The following is a 22,386-nucleotide window of genomic DNA, read 5'->3' as shown; positions in this document are numbered from 1 at the left end:
ACTTAGAAAAGGTACGTACCAGCTTCTATTGCAGAAATATTAAGGCAATAATACATTGGTGGATATTCTATGTAAATAACTGGCCTGAATAGGAAAAATCTATTTTAATATTTTTTCTGACAATTGTCTAGATAAGTAAATATAGTTTTAATCTTAGGGACCAGCATGATTGGCTGGTTTAGGTTTCTTATATGCTGTCTTTTTCTCAAAAGATACTTCCAGACAGCCTGTTACCATAGGATCAACATATAGGTATAGCTGGCCACTACAGTCAGTACAATTAATCTAGTTTCATTGGTGGACTTTCCAGTCCACACAGCAATGTACATTAAAAATGGACCTGAGAAATGGGTCCATATAAGTCTCTTCATAATTTTTACTGACCTCACAAGCTCATGAATCTACATGGCTATAAACTCTGTAGCTGAAAATTTACCTTCCTGTGCTAGGTTTCTCAGTCATTATCATGATGACAGGTTTAAACTTCATCTTTTGAAATCTGATTAATTTACTGAATTATGTTCAGTAACAGTAAGACTCTCAGTATCACAATTTAAGAAAATTTTGAAATATTTGTAAGATGTAGTGTGTGCCTGTGGAGTCCCCCTTTTCTTTATTTAATAAAATTGATTAAAGGCCTAGTGTAAATTCTAAAATATTAATATATGAATCTGGATCTCTCGGAAATCTCCTTGAATTTATTTTGGTCTATATTAAGTTTGAGAGGTTTCCTTTGATTATAGTTTCTGGTAGGCAAAATTTTTAGGCCTTCTCTTAAGAGTAATTAAGGCTAGTTATGAAAATGAGATACCTTTTATTGGTTATTGTAATTTTCCAATATATAGACTAGTTAATTTACTCCAACAATTTAGAAAGAACCATCAATCTCTTTCTGAGACAAGGTCTTCAAATATCTCTATGTTTCAGAATATTATCCTTTAATTAGGTGTCTCTTAATTGTCTTTTAGAAAATATAATTAAGTTACTTCCCAGTGTCGAGAGTAATATATAAATCTTACCATATTTTTTATGGATAATAGATCCAGTCAGAGAAATTATAAAATACCAATGAATTTACAACAAGGTTTGTAACCTTTATTGCTCAGAACTAACATACAACTTTAATTTGGAAAACCTCAGTCCTAATAAAATGTTCTCCCAAATCTCATAATTATCTAACAAAGTAATATGTAAGAATCAGCAGTGGCTTTGAATCAACCAAATTTAGTAACCAAGGAGAATTGTCAAAATTGGGATCTAAGTTATCAGCTTAATATATTTAGTGTTTAATTAACGATATGAATTTATTAAAAAATTAATCCTTCTCTTAAACATAGAAATCATTAGGCAATAAAGACCTTCCTTAAAGAAAATAAACTTAACATTTTAATATGTAGTTATCATGACTAAATATTGACAAAATCTTAGCTCACATCAGTATAGTAAAATCAGAAAAATAGCCTGAAACATTCTTAAATTAATCAGTTAAAATTTTTATAGTCAGTCCAGTACATATAAATCTTTTTCCCAATTGTTTTAACTTTCTATATCATCTGTCTAGATAATGATATAAAAATCTTTCTATTTAGAAAAATATCTTTATCATTAAAATCTAGAATAGAAAGACCTTGTTTTACCCAAAGATGATTTTTTTTCTTCTTCTGAGGACCTCCAATGTATGCTTCCTCTCCCTCTGTTGAAGCATCTTCTTTTCCTTTTAAAACTTTTCCTGGTTATACTTTGGAACAATTTCTAAAAACTTTAGAATCAAAACAAGTTATCATACCTTGATAAGAAGAAATATCTTAATGAAAATATAGTTAAAGTACTTGGATATTTCTGTAGACAGAATTATATCTGTTTATCATCTTATACAGTTTGTATAATAATGAGATTACTTGATTGTTGTTTGAACTCTTGAAAGCAAATATATAGTAAAATACATTTATCTCAAATATCTGCAACTAAAAGGCAAAGCATCAAATACATGCATGTATAAGAAATGTATAAATTATGTGTTTTCTATTGAAGAAAAACAATTAGATAAACATACATTAACTAAACAATTAGACATATATGCTAATTATTTTATAGGTTAACAACTATAGTTTATTTAAATACCTAGAAAAATATATATTAAGAATAAGGGCATAACTTATAATTGTATTAACTTTATGTAACCATGTGGTTCTTAAGATATTTGGATCCATTCAATTTACTTTTAACTAGGAGTGCACTCTTTTATGTGACATCACATGATGTAGCTGAAATAAGATCTTTGTTATACATTTATTCATTTTTTGCAATTATATAGTCAGGAATGAGAATAAGGATTTCCTGATTATCATAGGAACATTGCCAGCTTTTCTTCCTGCTACAAGCAAATGTATCCTCATAACCTTCAAAATTAAAAGCAAAATATAAAACAGCACATGTATTTTTTATAATTGTTATATTACCTCTGAAATTTTTCTTAATAATACAGCTATTAAGAAAAAATTAGGTTACTTAGCTTTGAAAATAAGTTAGGCTCAGGGCTTCAACTTAGAAACCTGTGGAATTAGATTTGCCCAAAAAAGATATTTTGTTAGCATTTACAGATGTTAACTGGCATCTGCTGTTAAAACTCACTTTTAAAGTGGGCATTCTTAAATATGCAGACTCTGTATACTTTTAGTAGCAGGTCTGTGTGAGAAAGGAAGTACAGGTTAGTGGCTGGAAGGCGGGACCAGAAGTTCTGAGTGACAGTGGAAGGACCAATGGGAAGCCCGTGAAAATTCAGGAGGTGAAACCAGGAGGACTGTTCCTCCAGCCAGGAGTCAATTACCATGGTGATGGAAACAGCATGGAGCTGGCTGCCCATTGTCAGGGCAAAGGCTCCTGGAGCTTTTAGCCAGTAGCATTCCATTTGATTTGTTTGTATCCCCCCCAGTGGCTTGCCTTGTCTCTGTGACCTGTGCTTGTAGCTTGTGTTCTCCTGTCTTTTGTACTTTTCCTTGCAGCATGTGGGACTTTAAAAGTGAGTTTTAACAGCAAATGCCAGTGTTACTATTAGATCTTAAGGTAAGGCAGTCTGTGTTTGGCACAGAGGTCAGATTGTTTAAGGGTTAAAACACTGCTGGCTGTGAGTTTCGTTATAGACCCCATAGGGAACTGCAGCTAAAATCTTTTGTCCACAGCAGCTGAGTTACAGCCATTCTGATCCATTGGACAAGAATGTAGCAAAGAGGTTCAGTATAAACCTTCTGGGTATTCACAAAAACAATAGAAAAATAAAATTCATTTCTCCACAGATAAGACTTGTATCAAGTCTCATAACACAAAAAAATTTCCCCTTTTTCTCACTCTCCAAGTGCAGACTTCTACTACATAAACCCCAAAACCCTTTACCTAATATTTCAAAATATAAAGATTCACAAAAACAATCCAAAGAAGTCAACAGAAGTACTTTTCCCATGCGAGAGGACTGAACTTTTCAACATATATTATGAATCATCTTAATAATTTTTTACATTTATTTAGGATCTCTAGAATTGCAAAAATATTTTTTTTCATATATCTAAAGACAAAATATTCCCAAATATTAAAAAAGGTTAACATCACAGATTTTTCTTCTGTCTAACTCACTTATTTTCTACAATTCAGCCCACAATACTCTCAAATCCTAAATGTGCTTAACTTGTGGAGAGAAATTCCAATCCCACTGAATTTCTAAAATTAACCTTGGAGTCCCTGCACAGGCCACCAATTGTTGCATTTCTCATGACTAAAACACTTGGGGTCACTCCAAGTGAACTGAACTGGGCTGCACGAAATAATCACACAAGAGACAGAGATACCTTTTACTTTGGGGCTGTAAAGACTCCTCTGACCTTAATTTATAGGTCACTGTATAGATATTATATTGACATTAAAGCCCACATGTCAACTATTATATCACTATTAGAGGCCACTATAAATATTAATATAAAGACCATAAGGAAGCTATTATATAAGTTTAAGGTGTTATAGTATAAATTCTACATTCATAATAAAGGCCACATTGAAGCTATTACATTACTTTTAGATGCTATTTTATGGATGCCTATTAGTATTAAAGGCCACAGGAAAACCATTAGGTCAGTTTTAGATGCTACTAATTATGTTTACTATACTAGTATTAAAAGAAACAGGGCATTTATTATATTTATTTTAGATACTATAATGCAGATATTAATATTAAAAGTGTCACATCACCTATTATTTAATTTTTGATGGTATTGTATGGATAACAAAAGTATTAAAGAGGCTCATATTATATTAGTTTTTGATGGGATAGTAAGAATATCATATTAGTATTTTAGGCCATCAGGCAACTACTATATTATATGTTATAGTATATCTTATTAGTATTGGAGATCATAAGATAGATATTATATTAGTGTTAGATGCCATAATGTGAATATTATACCAATAATAAAAGCCATAGGAAGCCTATTATATTAGTTTTATATGCTGTAGTGAGAATTTAATATTAAATCCACGGGGGTTAACATATTTTCAACGATATTATACAGATAATATGTCAGTATTAAAGGTCACCATGCAGCAATAACATCAGTTTTATAAGCCAGTGTATGGGTAAAATATCAAAGGCCTCAGTGAAGCTATTGTATCAGGGTTGTTGTTTAGATATTTATCCCCCAAAAGTTTGTATGTGAGACAATGCAGGAAAGTTTAGAGGTGAAATGATTGGATTATGAGAGCTTTAACCTAATCAGTGCATTACTCCCTGATACAGAATAACTGGGTTATAACTATAGGCAATAGAGAGTGGTGGGTGAAGTGGTTCCTGGAAAGTGCCTTTTGGGTATATATTTTGAGCTAGTTGAACAGAGTTCTCCTTCTTCCTCCCTCCATATCTGTGTGTTTATGTGTGTGTGTGTGTGTGTGTGTGTGTGTGTGTGTGTGTCCCTTCCTCTGCCTCTGCCTCTCCCTCTCTCCTTCTTGGTGCAATGTCCTGAACTATTTTCCTCCACCAGACCTTCACACAATTCTGACATAATGTTATGCCTCATACCAGGCCCTGAGGAAGAAACCAGCTATCTATCTATGGACTGCCAAAATTTTACTTCTTAAATTGTTCTTGTCATATCTTTTGGTCACAGCAATGAAAAACTAACTAAAGCAATCAGTTTTATATGCTATATTATTAATATCATAATATTGTTGAAGGCCACAATGAAGCTATTTTATCAGTGTTAGATCTAATAATGTGGATGATATATTAGTATTAAAGGGCACAGGAGAGCTCTCACATCAGTTTTGTGTGCTCTTATAATGGTTCTGTGTTTGAGATTGAGGTCTCCTATAGCTTCATGACTATGGCAGGTTTGGTGGCTAGGGATGTTTCTTGTGCAAACACACAGAATGCCTGGCTTCTAGGAAAATGCTTGTGCAAAGACATTGGATGCCTAGCTGCTGTAGCAATGTCCTGAATGAGGAGACTCTGTGCTAAAGTCTTATCAGCCTCAACCTTGATCTCAGGCACATAGCTCCTGGGAATAAAGGAGGTTGCTTGCCATATAACTATAATGTTTCACCAAGCCCTGGTGCTCCTGGACCTGCCCACCTAACTTCAGACAATGGACTTTCTTAAAAGCTGCACAAAGTTTCTAGCATTGTATATTGTAACTGTAGAATAAGCAACCTTACTGATACAAAAAAACAATAATGTAGTTATAGGACTAATAACCTAATGTAACCTATTGGTATAAATAAACATGGCTGCTTGGACAAGAAGCCACCTTTCCTGCCTCTGCATCTTGTGTCTGTATATCTTTATTTTCCTTACATGCTCTAGCATAGATATCATATTAGTATTACTGGCCACAGGCAACAATGATGTCCCTTTAATTGTTTTAGCATGGATATTTTATTAGTAATAAAGGCCACAGGGCAGCTCTTATAGCAGTTTTAGATGCTACAGTATGGATATCATATTAATACCAAAAAACACAGGGCAACTACTATATTAGTTTTAGAAGCTAGAGTATGAATATTTCATTAATTTTAAAGACCACAGGGAAGCTATTATATTAGTTTTAAGTCCACAGTATGGATATAATATTAATTTTAATTTTCACATTCCATCTATTATATAAGTTGTAGATGCCATAATATGGATGCCATGTTAGTTATAAAGTTCACAAGGGAGCTATAATATTAGTTTTGATGCCATAGTATAAATGTCATATTAGCATTAAAAGACTACAAGGCAACTGTTATTTCAGTTTTAGAGGCTGCATTATTAATATTATATTAATATTAAAGGCAACAGAACAACTATCAGTTTAGCTGCTATATTAAGGATATTGTTGTAACATTAAGAGCCTTCATGTAGGTATTATATTAGTTTTGGATGCTACAGGGTTGATACTATATCAACACTTTAATACTATATTAGTATTAAAGGCCACAGGATGACTACTGAATTACTGAATTAATTGTTGATACTATACAATAAATACTACATTAGTAGTACTAAAACTATTTTTATACATTAGTATAAAAGGCCTAATTGTCACTATTATTTTTAGATACTACATTATTGCTTTAGTCATCATTTTTTTTAAGAGAGCGAGAGAGAAGAGAGAGAATTTTTTAATATTTATTTTTCAGTTTTTGGTGGACACAACATCTTTATTTTATTTTATGTGGTGCTGAGGATTGAGCCCAGCACCCCACTCATGCCAGGCAAGCGTGTTACTGCTTAAGCCACATCCCCAGCCCTAGTCATCATTTTTGCCAGTGTCTAAAAATCTTGACAAGTACAATTTAAGAGAATGAACATTTTATTTGATACACACAGTTTCCAATGTCTCAATCCATAGAGGGCCAGCCCCACTGTTCTTGGCCTGAAATGAGGCAGAACATAATGAACAAAGTGGGTAGAGGAGAAAATTAGCTCAGGACATGAAAACCAGAAGAAGAGAGAGCTCTGCTCACTGGGGACAAAACAGAAACTCCAAAGGAATGCTCCCAATGACCAACCTCTTCCTACCACACCCTAATACCTACAATTATTATCAAGTCAATCCTTTTCAGTAAATTAACACATTGATTAGTTTAAGGTTCTCACAACCTCATTATTTCACCTGTAAATTTTCCTGCATTTTTTCACATATGAATTTTCATATTCACACCATAATATTTTGACCCTGGCTCCCCAAAGCTCATGCCCATCTCACGATGTAAAATACAGAGTCTATTTCCAAGAGTCCATATATTTTTAATAGCATTACCCAAGAGCCCAAGTCCAAAGTCTCTTCTGAGATTCCAGGAAAACTCTCAGCATGACCCCCCTAAAAATCAAAGCATATTACATACAATCCAATAGATAATGACTGAAATTATAGCTGAAATTTCAACTAAACTTCAAATTTAGCTCAAAAAACAAGACCTATAGTTTCACATCCAGCATCTGAGGCATATGATGTTGTGATGTTCTTTCCAAAGGGCTTATGCAGCTCTGCTCTATGAATTTGTTGGTTGCAAACCACAAACCTCTCTTAGTATCTGTTTGATTCCCACAGCCTTCCTTGACAGACTTTCCATGGTAATGGCATCTCTTAATCTCAAGGTCTCCACAGAAGCTTCAGCTTTATGCTCACTTCATCATGCATCACCCTTTCAGGGGCTGCCTACAGGGACTCCAACCTAGTGGCATCTTACCTGGCCTAGAAGGATTTCCTTTGAAATCTCAGTAGAAACCTCCATGACACCCTAACTCCAGCACCTACTTGCAATCCTGCAGAACCAGCACCATATGGTTGATGCCAAGGCTACCACCATCTTACACAGTAGGCAACACTCTTAGGATTAATGCTGCAACAGCCTATGAATGTCTGGGCATCTTAGCATGGTCAAACAACTTCCTAGCTCCCCTTGTAGAAACAGGGTGCACAATTGGTCACTTCTCAAAGAATTTTTATTTTTACAACCTTGAGCCTGAGATGGGTGTGGTCTTTCCAATTCCTGTTGCCCTCAAGCCATCTTTCCTATCATCCCTGGGTAAAGTAATTTAAAATTTCTTTAGTGGTTGTGATGTCTTTAAAAATCACCCTAGTTTTACTCACAATTCTCTGGCCAAACTGCAAGATATTCAAATCTTTCTGCTCTGCTTTCTGATGCTGATTATCACAATAAACTTGGATAAAACCTGCCAGTAATATTCATGTCACTGCCTGAATGCTGTGCTAGCTTGAAATTTCCTCTGACAAATTAATTACTCCATTACCTTTAAATTCAGTCTCAGAATGCAGGAAAAATGTAGACATATTCTTAGCCACAACATAGCAAGAATAGCCTCTGGTCCAATTTCCAATAGAATCCTCTTCCTATAGTAGGATATCATAGTAATATTAAAGGCCACAGGATAGCTATTATATTATCTTTAGATGCTATAGAATGGATATCATAATAAAGGCCACATGGCAGCAACTGTATTAACTTTAGAATATAAAATATGGATAATATATTAATTTTAATCAGCACAGGACAGCCATTATGATAGTTTTGAATACTATAGTACAAATATTAATATCAAAGGGCACATGATACATATTTTATTAGTTTTAGAACAATAATATGGATACTGCAGTAATATTAAGTGACAGTGTAGCTATTAAGTTTTAGAAGGTATACTATGAACATAATAATAGTATGTTAAAGGCTACAGGGTACTTATTTTATTAGTGATATATTCTTCACTATGGATATCATATTAGCATTTAACAACACTATGTAGTTATTTTATTATTATTAGTTGCTACAGTATGGGACACTATATTAGTATTAAGGCCACAAGACAGCTCTTATATCAGTTTTAGATGCTATATATGGATATCACATTAGAAATAAAAGCCACAGAGCCAGGTGTGATGGCACACGCCTGTAATCTCAGTGGCTCAGGAGGTTGAGGCAGGAGGATCATGAGCTCAAAGCCAACCTCAGCAAAAGTGAGGTGCTACGCAACTCAGTTAGACCCTGTCTCTAAATAAAACACAAAATAGGGTAAGGGATGTGGCTCAGTGGTGGAGTGCTCCTGAGTTCAATCCCTAGTACCCTCCTCCAAAAAATTTAACACAGGGCAACTATTATGTCAATTTTAAATGTAATACTATGGTCATCATATTAATACAAAAGGCTACAAAGCAGTTTTGATATCCATTTTCAATATTATAGTATAGACATAATAGTAGTAGTATTAAACAACACAGTGCAGCTATTCTAATATTTTTTAATGCTCTACTATGGATATCATATTAACTATAAAGGTGATATATTATATCAGTTTTAGACACTGTATTATAGTGTCAAAGGCCACAGAGCAGCTATCATATCAATTTCAGATCCTGCAACAAAAATGTCATATTACTATTAAAGCCACAGGGAAGCTACTCTATCAGTTTTTGATGCTCTAATGTGAATATCATATCAGTATTAAAGATCCAGCACAGCTATTATACCACTTTTAGATGCAACTTAATGGATATTACATTAGTATAAAAATCTACAGGGCTATTATATTTAGATGTTATAGTATGGATATAATAATTAAAGGTCACAAGATAGCAATTATATTAGTTTATATGCTATAATATGGATATCATAACAGTACAAAGGTAAGAGGGCTGCTTTTATATGAATAACAGATGTTACAATACAGATATTATATTAGTATTAAAGGCCACAGGACAGGTATTATAAGGTGGATATTATATAATATTAAAAGGCCACAGGGAAATTATTATTTCAGTGTTAGGGGTCAACATGTTGATATTTCATTACTATTAAAGGCCATAAGGCAGCTATTATATTAGCCTTAGATGCCATAGTATGTATACAATATTAATATGAAAGGCCACAGAAGACCTATAATATTCCATTAATAGAACACAGTATAGATATAATATTAATACCAAATGAAGAGGGTTGCTCTTTCAATACTTTGAGATGCTATAGTATACATAGTATATTAACAATAAAGGCTCAAGTTGTTATTATACTAGTTTTATAAGCTATACTATGAGTACCCCATTAGTATTGTTATTATATTAGTTTAAATAATATAATTTAGATACAAGATTACTATTAAATGCTATTATACTAACTTTAGATGATATTATATGGCTATCATAATAGTGCTAAAGGCCACAGGGCAGCTATTTTATAAGGTTAAATGCTATAGTATGAATGTTTTATTTAAGACCACTAAGGGGTCTTAACATATTACATTATATTAAGGCAACAGGACAGCTATTATATCAGTTTTAGATGTTATATTATAACATATAAGGGGGTTCTGGGTTGTAGCTCAGTGGTAGAGCACTTTCCTAGCATGTGTGAGACACTGGGTTCAATCCTCAGTACCACATAAAAATAAATAAATAAAATAGAGGTATTGTGTCCATCTACCACACACACACACACACACACACACACACACACACACATACACCCACCCACACACACACACACTCACACACACACACACACACACACACACATTTAAGTTGAAAGAGAACAACCATGCACACATGGAAGAGGAGACCAACTACACTGTGGCCCCCCATCTACCAATGTGGCTCTTCCCTGTCCACTTCCATCTAGAGACAACAGCCAGGACTAGAAGACCATGACCAAGGTTTCAGTAGGCCTGGTTACACCAGAGGTATCCCTGCTAGCCTACTTCTTTTGATTCCCCCCTTTCATTCTTCCTATAATCTAATACCTCCATATTCTCATCTCCTCCCTTATAAACCCCACATCCTACACACACACAACACCCTTGTTCACCATTACACTATAGACCTATAAGCAAACCTACTATTTATAGTGTGAATACTAATCGAACACATCATTTCTGTTTATTGTGACAAAAACTGTAATTGTCTAAATTGTAGTTATTTGGTTTAAGGTTACATATTGTTTGCATTGGATGCTGTAAATATTGATCTTCCCCTTAAAGGTAAGGTATTAGTAACCTATAGGGACACAACAAGATTATAGGATAGAAACTGTAATATCTTAGAACCACACTGCTAGAGAGGCAGACACATGAACAACATGAAAATACAAGGAAAGAAACTGTCCCCAAAAAACCAAGATGCTACAATAATAGAGTTGATTGAGAGAACAGTAGATGACATGTCAGAGAAGGAGTTCAGAATGCCCATAAATAAAATGATCTGTGAAGCACAGGACAATATAAGAGAGCAATTATAGGCAACAATTGATCACTCCAACAAAGACATAAGAGAGCAAATACAGGTAGCAAAAGATTACCTCAAAAAAGAGATAGAGACTCTGAAAATAAACCTAACAGATATCCCTGAAATAAAGGAAATAAATAAAAAATTCAATAGAAAGCATCAGCAACAGACTAGATTGCTTAGAAGACAGAACCTCAGGCAATTAAGACAAAATATATAATCTTAAAAATAAAGTTGAACACACAATGAAGATGGTAAGAAACCATGAAGAGAATATCATGAACAAGAGAATTATAGGGTACTATGAAAAGACCATATCTAACAATTATCAGGATAGAGGAAGGCCCAGAGATACAAACCAAAGGAATGTACAAACTCTTCAATGAAATAATATCAGAAAATTTCCCAAACATGAAGAATGAATTGGAAAATCAAATATAAGAGGCTTACAGGACACCAAATGTACAAAACTACAACAGATCCACACCAAGGCACAGAATAATGAAAATGCCTAGCATATAGAATGAGGATAGAATTTTAGAAACAACAATATAAAAGTCTCAGATTACATATAGGGGGAAACCAATTAAAATCTCAGCAGATTTTGCAACCCAGATTCTCAAATCTAGGAGGTCCTGGAACCACATATATCAAGCTGTAAAAGATAATAGATGCCAACCAAGAATCTTATATCCAGCAAAATTAAGCTTCAGATTTGATGATGAAATAAAAACTTTCCATGATTAACAACAATTAAAAGAATTTACAATGAAAAAGTTGGTACTGCAATATTTTGGCAAAATATTCCAGGAGGAAGAAATGAAAAACAACAATGAAAATCAGCAAATGGAGGAACTACACTAAAGAAAAAGCCAATCAAAGGAGAAACCAAGTCAAGATAAAAACCAAAAATAAACCAAAATAACCAGGAATACAATCATATTTCAATAATAACACTGAATGTTAATGGCCTAAATTCATCAATTAAAAGACAAATTGGGGGCTGGGGTTGTGGCTCAGTGGTAGAGCACTTGCCTAGCATGTGCAAGGCACTGGGTTTGATCCTCAGCACCACATAACAACAAATAAAATAAAGATATTGTGTCCAACTACAACTAAAAAAATATTTTTAAAAAAGACAAATTGGCAGACTGGATTTAAAAAAAAATACCCAACAGTATACTGTCTTCAAGACACTCATCTCATAGGAAAAGATACCCACAGACTGAAGGGAAAGGGATGGAAAAAAACATACCATTTACATGGACCACATAAACATGCAGGGGTTTCCATCCTCATATCAGAAAAAGTGGACTTCAAACCAAACTTAGTCAGAAGGAATATAGAAGGTCATTTCATACTACTTAATGGAATTATACATCAACAAGACATAACAATTGTAAATATCTATGCCCCAAACAATGGAGCATCCACATATATCAAACAAACCCTTCTCAATTTCAAGAATCAAATAGACCACAACACAAAATTGCTGGGTGAATTTAACACACCTCTCTCACCACTGGACAGATCTTCCAATCAAAAATTAAACAATGAAACCACAGAACTCAATATTACAACCAATAATTTAGGCTTAACACATATACAGTATATATCCTTCATTAATAAGCAAAGACACTTTTTCCTCAGCAATACATGAAACTTTCTATAAAATAGACCACGTATTATGCCACAAAGCAAGTCTTATAAATACAAACAAACAGAGATACTCCCTGCATTCTATCAGATCATATGGAATAAAATTACAAATCAGTGAGGGCTGGGGTTGTGGCCCAGCAGTAGAGTGCTCACCTAGCACATGTGAGGCCCTGTGTTTGATCCTCAGAACCACACAAAAATAAATAAATAAAATAAAGATATTGTGCCCAACTACAACTAAGTAATAAATATTAAAAATATAAATCAATAATAAAATTAAAAATAAAAGCTACTCCAACACCTAGACACTAAACAATATGCTACTGAATGACACATGAGTAACAGAAGACATCCGGGAGGAGATAAAAAAATATTCTTAGAGATAAATGAGAACTCCAAAACAACATATCAAAATCTCTGGGACACTATGAAGGCTGTGTTAAGAGGAAAGTTCATTGCATTGAACTCACTCATTAAAAGAATAAAAAGTCAACAAATAAATGACCTAAATTACATCTTAAAACCCTAGAAAAAGAAGAACAAATCAACACCAAAAGTAGAAAAGACAGGAAATAATTAAAATTAGGTCTGAAATCAATGAAATTGAAACTAAAGAAACAATTGAAAAAACCCAAAAAGTTGTTCTTTCAAATAATAAATAACATTGATAACCCCTTATCCACCCTAATGAAAAGAAGTAGAGAGAAAACTCAAATTACCAAAATTTGTGATGAAAATAAAATGTCACAACAGACTCTACGGAAATACAGAAGATAATTAGAAACTATTTTGAAAATGTATTCTCCAGTAAAATAAAAAATCCTGAAGATATTGACAAATTTCTAGAGGCACTATGATCTACCCAACTGAATCAGGAGGACATACACATTTAAACAGATCAATTTTAAGCAAGGAAATAAAAGATGCCCTCAAAAGCTTACCAATAAAGAAAAACATGAAACCAGACAGATTCTCAGCCAAGTTCTATAAAACCTTCAAAGATTAATTAATATCAATACTCCTCACATTATTCCATGAAATAGAAAAGGAGGGAATCCTACCAAACTCATTCTATGAGGGTAGTATCACCCTGATTCCAAAACTAGACAAAGACACATCAAAGAAAGAACAATATCCCTGATGAACATAGATACAAACATTCTCATTAAAATCCTGGCAAATAACATACAAAAACATATTAAAGACATAGTGCACCACAATTGAGTGGGGTTCATCCCAGGGATGCAAGTTGGTTCAGTGTATGGAAATCAACAAACATAATCTATCCCATCAACAGACTTAAATGCAAGAATCATATAATTATCTCAATAGATGCTAAGAAAACATTTGACAAAATACAGCACCTCTTCATATTAAAAACACTAGACACACTAGGGTTAGTGGGAACATATCTTAATATTGTGCAGGGTGAGAGATAAGAGATTCAATTTCATTTTGCTAAATATAGATTTCCAGCTTTGCCAGCACCATTTGTTGAATAGTTTATCTTTTCTCCAGTGAATGTTTTTGGCACCCTTGTCTAGTAGTAGATAATTGTATTTCTGTGGGTTTGTCTCTGTGTCTTCTATTCTGTGCCATTGATGTACATGTCTATTTTGGTGCCAATACCATGCTGTTTTTGTTACTATTATTCCGTAGTATAGTTTAAGATCTGGTATTGTGATACCTCCTGCTTCAATTTTCTTGATAAAATTGCTTTGGCTATTCAGGGTCTCTTATTTTTCCAAATGAACTTCATGATTACTTTTTCTATTTCTATGAAGAATGTCATTGGGATTTTAATAGAAATTGCATTAAATCTGTATAATGCTTTTGTTAGTATTCCCATTTTGACTATATTAATTGTTATATTAGTTCAGGAGGTTATACTATGGATTTTGCCTAATTATTCAAGTTCACAGGTCAGTTTTAGATCTATGGTGTGAATACTATATTAGTATTGACGCCACAGGGCACCTATTAGGTTTTGATTCTACAAAATGAATGTTATGTTAGCATTAAAGGACAACTATTATATTAATTTTAGATACTAGCATTTGAATATTAAATAATATTAAAGTTTTCAGGATAGCTATTGTATTGATTTTAAATGCAAAATATGGATATCCTATTAGTTATGAAGGCCACAGAGAAGATATTACATCAGTTTTAGATGATATAGTATGAATATTGTATAAGTATTAAAAGGCCACAGGTCAGCTATTTTTCAGTTTCAGAGGCCACAGTATTGATATTATGTTAATATTAAAGGTCACAGGGCACCCATTATATTAATTTTTGACATTATATTAGTATAGAAGCCATATGGCAGTTCTTCTTTTAGTTTTTCATGCTATAGTACTGATATCAAATTAGTATTAAGGGCCACAAGGCAGCTATGATATTAGTTTTATATGCTACAGTATGGGTATCATGTTAGTATTAAATGCCAAAGGGCAACTCCTTTATCACTCTAAGATGATAGAATATGGATATTATTACTTTAGTATTCAAGGCTATAGGGCCACTCTTACAGCAGCTTCTTGCCCAGAGTATCCCTAGAGATGAGGCTCACCTGGGACCCAGGCCAGGTGCCTCCCCCTGGCTGTTCTGAAAAAAAGGGAAGCCCAGGTGTCTCTAGAGATGTAAAGAGGGTTCCAAGCCAGATTTCTCCTCCTCGCTGCTCCGAGGAAAGGGAATCTCATGTGTCCCTAGAGACATGGCCCAGAGGGTACCCAGGCCAAGCATCTCCCTCAGGCTGCTCTAGGTGAGTAATCCGGGAGTCGATAGAGATGTAACCAAGAGATCCCCAGGCCTGGCATCTCCCTACGCTGCTGTGAGGAGTGGGAACTCTGGGGTATCCCTAGAGACATATCCCACAAGGTTCCCAAGGCCTGGCAAATCCACATGCTGCTCTGAGGAGAGGGAACCTCAGGTTTCCCTAGAGATATAGCCCACCTGGGTGCCCAGGCCTGGTGTCTTCCCCCAGACTGCTCTGATGAGATGACCCTAAAGACGTCGCCTAGGGGAGAGACACCTGTTGAGAGGGAACCCTGGGGCGTACCTACAGTCAAGGCCAAGAATGTCCCAGGCCTGGTATCTCCCCTAGGCTGTTCTGAGGAGAGAATCCCTGGTGACCCTGTAGACTTGGCCCACCAGGGTCCCCAGGCCTGGCATCTCTGGGAGGAACCCAGGGGCGTGCCTAGAGACAAGGCCCATGAGGGTTTCCCGGCCTGACGTCTCCTGGGGCTACTCTGAGGAGAGGGGAGCTCTGCCCTCCCTGTGGAATGACCCACCTTGTCCAGCAGTAAGGGTTCCTCTGCTCATCTCTGAGGAGAAAGCTCCCTCCTCAGCTGAGGGCCAGACAGCATCCAAGGTGGTGCCCAGGCCCCGCCCTCAGCTCCCCACTATGCTACTCACCTGAAGCTTGGCTGGGAGTGGAGATACCCCCTAGGAATGGGGGAAACCCTGTTGCTAGGGGAGACACCCCCTCTAGGGGAGTCACCCCCCTCTAGGGGAATCATCCCCCTCTAGGGGTGACTCTCCCCCTAGGGGAGAGACACCTGTTGAGAAGGAAGCCAACCCATGGGAGGGGAGATACCCTGATGGGAGGGGAGATCCTTGACCCCAGGAACCCAGACAACCCCTAGGGAAGAGAGACACCCTGCTAGGAGAGGAGACACCCTGGGAGTGGAGCCACCCCCAAGAAGTGAAGACACCCTGCTGGGAGGAGAGACACCCTGCTGGGAGGGCAGAGGCCCCCACTCTTGGGGAGAGATATGTAGCCCACCAGAGTGTCTAGGCCTGGTGTCTCCCCTAGGCTGATCTGAGGAGGGAACACTGGGTATTGCTAGAGACATGGTCCATGAGGGTTCCCAGGCCTGGCATTTCCCCAGACTCCTCTGAGGAGAGGAATCCCAGATGTCCCTAGAGATGTGGCCCACCAGGGTCCCCAGGCCTGATGTATCCCCCAGGCTGTTCTGAGGAAAGGGAACCCAGGTGTCCCTAGAGACGTGACTATGAGTGTCCCCAGGCCAGACATCTCCCTCAGCTGCTTTGAGGAGAGGAATCCAGGGCATCCCTGGAGATGTAGCCAAGAGGGTCCCCAGGTCTGGTGTCTCCCCAGGCTGCTATGTGGAGTGGGAACCCTGGGGTTTCCCAAGAGACAAGTCCCACTAGAGTCCCCAGGCCTGGAATCTCCCCCAAGTTGTTCTAAGGAGAAGGAACCCGGGCAACCCTAGAGATGAGGCCAACCAGGGTCCCCAGGCCTGGCGTCTCCCCCAGGCTGCTCTGGGAGGGAACCCCCCCGGGAACCCCCCCCCCCCCCCCCCCCCCCCGCACCACTAAAGATGTGGCCTGCGAGGGTTTTCTGGCCTGGCATGTTTTGGGGCTACTCTGAGGAGAGAGGAACTCTGCCCTCCTTGGGGAATGACCCACCTTGTCCCACAGTCAGGGTTCCTCTGCTCAGCTCTGAGAAGAAAGCTCCCTCCTCAGCCTGAGGGCGAGAGACAGCATCCAAGATGGCGCCTAGGCCCCGCCCACTGGCCCGCCCCCTGTAGAAGCCCCTGGTAGGAGGGGAGTTCTGCCGCTAGGAGGCCAATTGCCTCCTGGGATGGGAGCTGGGTGGTTGGGGAGTTTTTTAACTGGGAGAGAGACTCCCTGCTTGGAGTGGAGACACCCTTCCTGAAGGTAGCCCCCCCCCCCCCCCCCCCCCCCCCCCCGCCCCAGAGGCCTTCCTGTGACTGGGAGCCACTCTGTTGGGAGTGGAGCCGCCTGGGCTTTCTGAGGACTCTGCTTTTTCTTTTTTAGAGAGAGAGAGAATTTTTTAATATTTATTTTTTAGTTCTTGGTGGACACAACATCTTTGTTTGTATGTGGTGCTGAGGATCGAACCCAGCATGCCAGGCGAGCGCACTACCGCTTGAGCCACATCCCCAGCCCCAGGACTCTGCTCTTTCCTCCACCCCAGGAGTTACTGGGTGAAACCCATTCCCACTGCTGTAACTAGGTCTGGCTGTGCTGTCTGTGGCACCAAGAGGACTGGAATCTCTAGAGAGCAGAAAAGGGAGTCCAGGAGCGACTTCCCTGCACCCCAGCTTGTCCTCCACCACGTCTGGCATTCTGTTGCTAGGGGCAAGGCAGCCATGTGGAGCCTAGCTTCACTCCAGTGCCCAAGGGCAAGAGGCCAGAAAGGGGCCAGCACAGGTGCCTCTGTGAAGTGTAGTCTTTGACACAGTGTGACATAATCCCAGTTTAGGATCAGGGGTTTTAAGAAAAGCAGTTAAATCCCAGCTCATAGTGGCCACTCCCAAGGTTGGGAAAACCTGAACTCAGATCAAGCCTCAGCAGCTTTTGGAAGTTGCAGGCTGCACTAACCCCCTGCTCTGGGGCATTCTAGATAATGCTTCAGTCCTGCCTAAATAGCTGTAGCCTTGGATGTCTGGGAGCTGCATGTTATAGATTTATTCATAATTTCCAGGGATTCCAGACAGTGTGATTGCTGTTGTGCCCACACAGCTGGGTGCCAAGTACTGGTCCAGACACAGTGGAGAATCCTGGCAATGTAATCTGGTGCTCTGCTCACAAAAACCCTTGCCGTAGTGGGCCATGGGAGCTGTGTGCCATGTACTGGCCCAGGCACTCTGGAGGACTCTAGCAATGTAGCCTGGTGTTCTGCCCACACAGCACTTGCCAATCAGGACCATGGGAGCTGTGCACTGCCCAGGAACCATGGAGGATACTGGTAATGCAGTCTGGTGTCCTGCCCATGTAGCCCTCACCCCAGAAGCCTATGGAGGCCACAATAACACATACTCCCCAGGATTTGGGGTATTGCAGTCCAGTTGCCATAATGCAGTCTTCACTGCAGAGGTCTTTGTGAGCTGCAGACTACCAGGCTAATCCAGTGTTTTGTCTGCACACCCCTTCTGGGAGGGCCACAGGAGCTCCAGGTGAAAAACTATGCCCCTATGGATGAAAACACTTTGAAACTCCACTCAGGAGCTCATATCCTTTGTCTGCATGTTCTATGGGCCCTGGACATAGCCAGGTACACCTCTATCTTGCAGTTCCATATCTGGCATATCTGGGGCACATGGCATTGTGATGTTCTCTCCAAAGAATTTGTGCAGCTCCACCCATATGTTGATTGCAGGCCAGGTAGCCTCTCTCTTGGCTTATCTCTGCTCAGTTCCTCATCCTTTCTTTGGCAGATGCTCCATGATCCTGGCATCTCTTATTCTCAGGGATTCCCCACTATATCTTCAGCTTTATTCTCATTTCTTCATGCATCACCCTCTCAGGGGCTGCCTGAAGGGACTCTAACCCTGCTACACTTTGCCTGGCCTCCAAGGTTTGCCTTTGAGATTTCAGTGGAAGCCTCCATAACCCCATAACTTCAGCATCCTGCTCTCCAACAAAACAAGCATCACATGGTTGATGCCAAGGTCTGCTACCATTTTGAACCATAGTTGCACCTCCTGGGATCAAAGCTGCAGCAGCTTCTGAGGGTCTGGACAACTTAGCATGGTGAAGCAACTTCTTAGGCCTCCTTGTGCAAGTAGGGTGCACAAATGCTCTCTTCTCAAAGGAATTTTTTCTTTTATAACTTTGAGCCTGAGATGGGTGTGGTCTTGCCACATTTTAAAAATTTATATATTTATGTATTTTTATGTGGTGCTAAGACTCAAACCCTGTGCCTCATGTGCTCTAGGCAAGCACTCTAAGATGCTTTTAAGCCATCTTTACTATTGTTTCTGAGTAAAGTATTTGGTATCTATTTAGTGGTTGTAATGTCTTTAGCAACCACAACTTCCACATCCCAGTTTTCTCACACTTTTCTAGCCAAACTGCAAGGTGTTCAAATCTTTCTGCTCTGCTTTCTGATCTTGATTATTACAGTAAACTTGGGTAAAAGCTTCCAACAATATTCATGTCACTGCCCAAATGCTGTACTGCCTCTGAAAGATTAATTAATCCATTACCTTGAAATTCAGCCTCACAGTCTCAAACACAGGCAAAATGTAGACAGCTTCTTAGCTAGAATATAACAAGAATAGCCTCTCCACAGGGTAGATATTATATAAGCTTTAGATGGTATTGTATAGACATCATATAAGGTTGTTTTTTTTTTTTTTAGAGAGAGAGAATTTATTTATTTAGTTTCCCCACCCCCACCCCCCGGCGGACACAACATCTCTGTTTTGTACATGGTGCTGAGGATCGAACCCAGGCTGCACGCATGCCAGGCAAGCGTGCTACCGCTTGAGCCATATCCCCAGCCCCTCATATAAGTTTTAAAGGACAAAAGGAGCAGTTATATTAGTTTTAGATGCTATACTATGGATGTCATGTTAATACTGCATTCCAAGGTCAGCTATTATAGCAGTCTTAGAGGCCACAGTATGGATATTATATTAATATTAAAGACCACAATTAAGCTGTTTTATTGGTTTTAGATGCTACAGTATAGATATTGCCTTATTGTTATGGTCCTGGAGCAGTTATTATATCAGATTAAGATGTTATACTATGTATTTTATATTAACAAGAAAAGGCATGGGGAAGATATTACATTACTTTTAGGTGCTCTAAATATGAATATTACATCAGTAATAAAGGCAATGGGGCAGCTCTTATATTAGTTCCAGATGGTATACTATTGATATCATAATAATATTAAAGGCTACAGTACATGAATTACATTAGTTTGATGTAATGTATGAATATTACATTAAGTTAAATACCATAGGACACACTTCTATCATTTTTAGATGCTAAAGTATAAATATTACATTAGCTCTAAAGGCCATAGGCATCTATTTCATTAGTTTAAAGTGCTACATTATGGATATTACATTAGTATTAAAGGCCACAGTGCTTATATGAGCTTGAAATGCTATAGCATGGATATCATTTTACTTCAGCGTTAGAGAGGTTTCAGGCATCTATTATATTAGTTTTATATGCCACAGCATGTGTTAGTAAAAAAGGCCACATAGAAGGTATTATATTAAAATTAGATGTTACAATATGAATATCATATGAGTATTAAAGACCACAGGATATATATTAGTTTAATATGATTATATATATATATATATATATATATATATATATATATTACATTAATATTAAAAACCACAGGGCACATTTTGATTTGTATTAGAGGCTATGGTACCAATATTACATTAACATTAAAGTCCACAGAGTGGCTATTCTATTTCATTTAGATGCCATATTATGATATTATGTTAGTATACATTGCCACAAGGAAAATATTACATTATTTCAGATGCTATAGTATTAATTTCTCATTAGTATGAAAGGCCATAGGGCAGTTACTTATTTAATTTTAGATGCCATACTATGGGCATTATATTAGTATTAAGGTCACAGTGCAGCTATAGTATTAGTTTAGAAGCTATTTACGAACATCATTTTAGCATAAAAGTCAACATTAAAGCAATTACATTGGTGCTAGAGACCACACTATGGATATCATATTAATGTTCAAGTCCACAGAATAGTTATTAGGTTAGTTTTTCAGGCCACAGTATGAAAATTATTTTAATAATAAAGGAAACAGGACAGTTATTATGTTGATTCTAGGTGCTACATTATGGATATCATATTACTACTTAAGCCCACAGAGAAGCTATTATATTAGTTTTAGATTGTAGAATATGCACATCTTACTAGTCTTTAATGCCACAGGGCACAACTGTATTAGTTTTAGAATCTATAATATAGGTTATATGTTAATTATAATCACCAGATGGCAGCTATTATATTAGTTTGGAATGTGATAGTATGAATATAATATTAGCATTAAAGGTTAGAAGGCAACCATTATACTTATTTATAGGTCACAATATGCATACTCTGTTAATATTAAAGGCCACATGGCAGCTATTATATGAGATGTGGAAGCCAAAATATGAATATTACATTAATATTAAAGGTCACTGGACACCTATTATATCAGTTTTATATGATAACTTAAAGGCAAGAAGACACCTATTGTTTTAGTATTACATGAATCGTTATAGATACCTTAGTAGTATCAAAGGTCATAAGGAAGCTATAGTATTAGTTTTAGAGGTCATAGTATGAATATAATATTAGTATTAAAGACAACAAGGCAGCTACTATATTATTGAAGATGATAAAGTTGGATTTTACATTGTCCTAAAGGCTACAATGCTGCTATTTTATTAGGTTTATGTGCTTTGGTATGGATATCATAGATATTAAAGGTCACAAGAGAGCTATCATATTAGTTTAGATGCTATATTATGGATACCGTGATAGAACTAAAGTAAGAGGACTACCATTATATTATAGTTAGATGCTGTACTATGGATATTTTATTAGTACTACAAGCCACAGAGCAGGTATTATCTTAGTTTTAGATACTATATTGTTAAAATATCACAGAAAAACTTTATTTTAGTTTTAGGGGTCACAGTAT

The sequence above is a fragment of the Marmota flaviventris genome, chromosome 7 (assembly GCF_047511675.1).
Source record: "Marmota flaviventris isolate mMarFla1 chromosome 7, mMarFla1.hap1, whole genome shotgun sequence".
NCBI lineage: Eukaryota > Metazoa > Chordata > Mammalia > Rodentia > Sciuridae > Marmota > Marmota flaviventris.
Note: the sequence above shows the minus strand (reverse complement) of the source record.